Here is a 6,000-nt window from a genome sequence, read left to right on the forward strand (position 1 = left end):
TTCTGCTACATCAAATATTACTATACAGACTTATCAGGTCAAGCACCATCAGAGGTGCAGGAGAATCAATGTTTCAGGCATAAGTCCTTCATCAGGTGTGAACCATGTACTGTGGGACTGAAGTCACATGTAAGTTTAACTTTAACTTCAGACTTATGCCCAAAACATCAATTCTCCTGCTCCTCGGATGTTGTGTTTTTCCAGCACCACACTCTCGACTCTGATCTCCAACATCTGCAGTCCTCACTTTCTCCTAATATCAACTTATCCCAAATACATTATTAGATCCTAACAAAATGTGATGTGGAAGGGATAACCCATGCCCTCAACCTGCCAACCTAAAATAAATCAGACTAAAAACTGCTAATCAAATAATTCATAAATGTATTGCACCACAGTTTTAATTTTAGCAGCACTATCTGCAGTTAACTATCTCAATTCTCTAGAGACATTGAAGTAAACGGGATTGTGGGATTGTTGAATGCCAACAAACTGCATATTCAATTTTCTCTTATAGATCACTCAATGGATCTTCCACAGTCACCTAGAAAGCTCCAGCAGGTAGAAAAAAATTTGTAAATGACAACCTGAAGGAATTATGGACAAACACTGTCTCCCTGTTGCTGATAATGCCATGGAATCGATCCTGTAACTTTACAGATGAAAATTCCAAAACCTCTAGCACAAACATAACAAAACCACCTCAAACCCAATGTGACAAGGCTTCATTTATTGAACGTTCCTAGTTGACCTGAAAATGGTGGACCACTGCAAAACATACTAAGTGTCAACCATGTACTGTGGAAGTGAAATCACATTCAAGTCTAATTTTAATTTTTTCAGATAGAGGTTTAGTTTATGCTTGCAACCTGTGTGAAGCACCAGAGAGAATGACTGTTTTCAGGGAGGGAGGTTAATGGCAACAGGAAAAATGGTATGCTTACTCCATGTGCTGAAGAAACACTTCTCCCAAATGTACTTGCATTCCTCTAGTTCTGATAGTTTTACTTGAATCCATTTATAGTTTGCTTCAGGTGAGAGTTTAAAAGAATGCTTTGATCATGCAGACATGTGCATCCAGCCTGGCACTGGCCACAAATGCAGATGTTTGAAATAGTGCCATGAGATCTTTGACATTCACTCAAGCAGACAGGTGGGTTCATAGTTTAACATTTGATCCCTCACAGTGCAATGTTCCAACAGTACTGCACTAGAATCTCAGCCTTGATTTTTGTGCTCAAGTTCTGGAGCAGGTATTGAACCCAAAACCTTGTTCTCAGAGGCAAGAGGTGTGGAACATACAATTGCTCAGATCCAATGAGGAAAGAATTCTCACCATACTGGTGGATAACTAATTGCTCATGTCCTGAGACTTCCATGATTTGGAAAACAAATAAGATTTATTGTCACGTGCTGCGTTGCTTTCCCCTTACAGCATGAATTCTTAACATGCCCAAATATCAACCCCTAATTCACAATTTATTTCCTCTCAGTTCTGAAGAAGAGGTCACTGAATCTGAAATGTTAACTCTACTTTCTCTTAACAGATGCTGCCAGACCTAATAAGCTTTTCCAGTAATTTCTGATTTCCACCATCTGCGGTTCTTTGGTTTTTTTTTGACAGTGTTTCTCTGGATTTGCTGTATCCACCATAGACCATTATTATGAAACATTCACCAAGAAACCAAGGGTAATTCAGACAGAACCTTCTTCACTGGAAGATTTTGAAATCACAGAGAGCAACTGTGATATATGCATGCACTTAAGCAAAGGCTCCATAAGTAAAGGTGAAGTCATCATTGTCCCAGAGGACTATGGGGCTGCTCTCTCATTAGACAGAGATGAGTCATGGCGGTTTAACCTGAGAGCCCCCAGCCCCAGATGAGGTGGGGAGGTGCAGAGGAGTCCTTCATGGTAACAGCAGCAGGTGCAGGATGTGATCCCACACTGTTGGTGTCAGTCTGCATTGCAAACCAACTGTCTAGCCAATTAGCTAACCATCTCTGTGCCAATATAAGCATGAGGGAGAAATAGAGAGGCTAATGCTGACAGAGAGAGGTGAGCAAAATTATGAGGTGGTTCATGCGGAACAGAAATGAGCTAAATGTTTCTGTGCAAGGTAACATTTTTGGAGCAGTTTGTGGTAAAGCCCACTCAGAAACATTCTGGATTTAGGGATGTATAACAAGAGAGCTGATTAGGGAGCTTAAGGTGAAGGAACCCTGAGGGGCAGTGACCATACCATTATAAAATTCACACTGCAATTTGAGAGGGCGAAGGTGGAATCAGATAGAATGGTATTACAATTAAGGTAACTAAACTACAAAGAGTAACACTAAGATTAGTAGCAAGGAACTGGCCAGAGTTGATTGGAAGGGGAGCCTGCAGGGTAAACTGTGGAGCAGCAATGGCAGGAGTTTCTTGGGTAATTCAGGAGGCACAGCAGAAATTTATTCCAATGAAAAAGAAACATATTAAGGGAAGGATGAGGCAACCATAACTAACAAGGGAAGTCAAAGAGAGCATAAAAGCAAAGAGCAAACAATATAAAGATTGGCAGGAAGCCAGAGGATTGGGAGGCCTGTAAAAACTAGCAGAGGATAACTTAAAAAGCAATAAGAGGGAAGATGATGAAATCATTGAATCTCTACAGTGTGGAAACAGGCCATTCAGCCCAACATGCCCACATCGACCCTCTGAAGGGCACCCCACCCAGACGCATCCTTCTACCCTATCCCTGTAACCCTGCAATTCCCAAAGCTAATCCACCTAACCTATGCATTCTTTGACTCTACAGACAATTTTGCAAGGCCAATCCATCTCACTTGCACATCTTTGGACTGTGGGAGGAAACTTGAGCACCCAGAGGAAACGTACGTAGACACAGGGAGACCATGCAAACGCCACATGGACAGTCACCCGAGGCTAGAATTGAACCTGGGTTCCTGGTGCTCTGAAGCAGCAGTGCTAACCACTGAGCCAACTAGACTAAGCTAGCAGGTAATTTAAAAGAACATTGCAAGACCTGTTCTAGACACATAAAAAAGTTAAAAGAGCGACAAGAGTCGACATTGCACAGGCTGGAAAATGTTGGGGAAGTGGAAATGAAGGAGGAACTGAATAGGTATTTTGTGTCAGTCTTGACAGTGGAAGGCACCAGTAGCATACCTGAACTTCAAGACTGTCAGTGTGCAGGGGTGAGTACAGTGGCCATCACTAGGAAGAAGGTGCTGGGAAAACTGAAGGGGATAAATCACTGGAAACAGATGGACCACATCCAGAGTTCTGAAAGAGATAGCTGAGGAGATTATGGAGGCAATGCTGGTGATATTTCAGGAATCAATGTTCAGGGAGGATCCCAGAAGACTGGAAAGTGGCTAATATAACACACCTGTTTAAGAAAGGAGGAAGGCAGAAGACAGGAAATTATAGGCTGACCAGCCTGATCTTGGTTGTTGGTAAAGATTTAGAGACCATTAAAGATGATATTGCGGAGTACTTGGAAGTGCATGGTAAAACAGGGCTGACTCAGCATGACTTCACCAAAGGAAGGTCATGCCTGACAAATCGGTTAGAATTCTTTGAGGTGGTAACAAGCAAGTTAGACAAAGGAGAGTCAGTGGGCATGATCTATTTGGATTTTCAGAAAACTTCTGACAAGGTACTGCACAGGGGACTGCTAAATAGGATAAGAATCCATGATGTTAGGGACAAGGTACTAGCATGGATAGAGAATTGGCTGACTGGCAGAGGCACAGTGGGGGGTAAAGGGTTCTTTTACAGGATGGCAGCCAGTGACTAGTGCACTTCCACAGGGGCTCCCACTATTCACATTATATGTTAGTGATCTAGACAAAGGAACTGAGGGCATTGTTACTAAGTTTGAAGATGGCACAAAAATAGTTGGATGGACAGGCATTGTTGAAGAAGTGGGGAGGCTGCAAAAGGACTTGACAGGCTGGGAGATAGCAAAAAAGTGGCAGATGGAATACATGGGAAAGTGTGAGGTTACTACTTTGTTGGGAAGTATACAGGCATAGACTATTTTCTAAATGGGGAAAGGCTTTGGAAATCTGAAGCACAAAGAAACTTAGGAATCCTAGTTCAGGATCCTCTTAAAGTTACCATGCAGGTTCAGTTGGCAATTAGGAAGGCAAATACAAGGTTAGCATCCAATTCAATGGGGCAAGAATACAAGAGTAGAGATGTACTACAGTTGTGAGCTGACCAGAGCTTTATACTCAGGCTGTATAAGGCTCTGGTCAGACCACATTTGGAATATTGTGAGCAGTTCTGAGCCCTATATGTCAGGAAGGCTGGAATGGGTCCGGGGGGGATTAGAAAAATGACACCTTGTATGAAGGGCTTGTCACATGAGGAACAGTTGAGGACTCTAGGTCTGTACTCCATGGAGTTTAGAAGGATGAAGGGGGAATCTGATTGAAACTTACAGAATACTGAGAGGCCCAGATAGAGAAGTCACTTCCATTAGTAGGAGAGACTAGGACCTGAGGGTACAGCCTCAGTTTGAAAGGTTGACCTTTTAGAATTGAGATAAGGAGGGATTCCTTCAGCCAAAGGGTGGTGAATTTGTGAAACTCATTGCCGCAGAAGGTTGTGGAGGCCAAGTCAATGAGTGTACTTAAGACAGAGAGAGCCAGGTTCTTGATTAGTGAGAGGATCAAGGGCTATGGGGAGAAGACAGTCAGATGAGGTTGAGAAACATATCAGTTATGATTGAATGGTACAATAAATTCAATAGGCCATTTGAAGACATCCTTTGGCAATATAAAGAGAGATCAGAGAAAGGGCACTGGTTAGCTCTGACAGGGATTGGAGGGTGGGGGGGTTGTCAGATGGCTTTAATCTTAATGATAAAGAAATTCACTAGTTCCATGAACTTATTAGAAATGAACATGTAATGCACAGGGAAGGGAAATTCAAGTAGATAGGAAATTTCTGAAAAAAATTACATGTATTCTCGCTTGATCCTGGAATAGTGAGTGGTTCATGCAAGAGAAGGGCATGGCACATCTAACCACATCCGATAAATAGAACACTTGTGGGTCAATTGTTTTTAAGTCTTTTTGACTTAAAAAAACAAGGATGTGGGCCACATGGAGGGAGGACACAACAAGTCACATTCTCCAAAACCCAAACTGCAATTTACTATGTCATATGTAATGACAGTGGAATCAACCACATTTAAGTATTGTTTTTCAGTTAACGGAAATATTGTCAAAGATTAACAGAAATATTGTCAAAGATTAAGTGTCTTTGACCATCTTTCAATGGTTTGAGACAGGGAGCAAGGAAGAGATCAGGAGCAGCTTTAAACTAAACAACACAATGAGGAGGTAGGCGCAGGGAGAGAATTTAAATTCCAATCTATTGGAAATCTCTCAAACAACCAGCCCTGGTGATATAACACTCAACCACCTCTGCCGAACCCTACTTCTCATTCTCTTATTGCAACAAACCCTCTCTCCATTTCCAACAAACCTCTCATTTCCCTCTCTCTCTGTGCCTCTCTCCCACGCTCACCTTTTTCCCTCTAATTTCCTTTCTCTCACTCCCTCTCCAACATTGCCAAGCAGATTTTCTCTTTCTCTCTCTCTTTGCAGTGACTATGCAGCTTCTCTCTCTCTCTCTGTCCACCCCAGCACACCTCCCCCCCCCCCCCCGCCCCCCAACCCGCCTTTTCTCTCACTCTCTCTGTCTGCTGGGGTTACTAAGCACTAGCCACTCTCTCCCTCCCTTACCTTCTGCCCTCTTCCTCTTCCCTTCAATCTCTCCCCCCCTCCCCCCTCCTCTCTCCCTCCCACCTCCCTCCATTCTCCCTCCCCGCTCCCGTCTCGCCTCCCCTCTCTCCCCCTGCCCACTCCCCTCTCTCTCCACCTTCTCTCCTTCCCCGCTCCCTTCTCTCCCCTACCCCCCTCTCCCTCCACCCTCTCTCCCTCCCCGCTCCCCTCTCTCCCTCTACCCTCTCTCCCTCCCCCC

General features: G+C 43.7%; 1 protein-coding gene across 1 annotated transcript in view; it reads right to left on the reverse strand.

Moving 5' to 3' along the window:
* LOC132819761 (PACRG-like protein) overlaps positions 1 to 6,000 on the reverse strand; it is a 42,500-nt gene that overhangs the window by 36,175 nt on the left and 325 nt on the right. The window lies entirely within an intron of this gene.

Source organism: Hemiscyllium ocellatum, chromosome 1 (assembly GCF_020745735.1).
Source record: "Hemiscyllium ocellatum isolate sHemOce1 chromosome 1, sHemOce1.pat.X.cur, whole genome shotgun sequence".
Classification (NCBI taxonomy): domain Eukaryota; kingdom Metazoa; phylum Chordata; class Chondrichthyes; order Orectolobiformes; family Hemiscylliidae; genus Hemiscyllium; species Hemiscyllium ocellatum.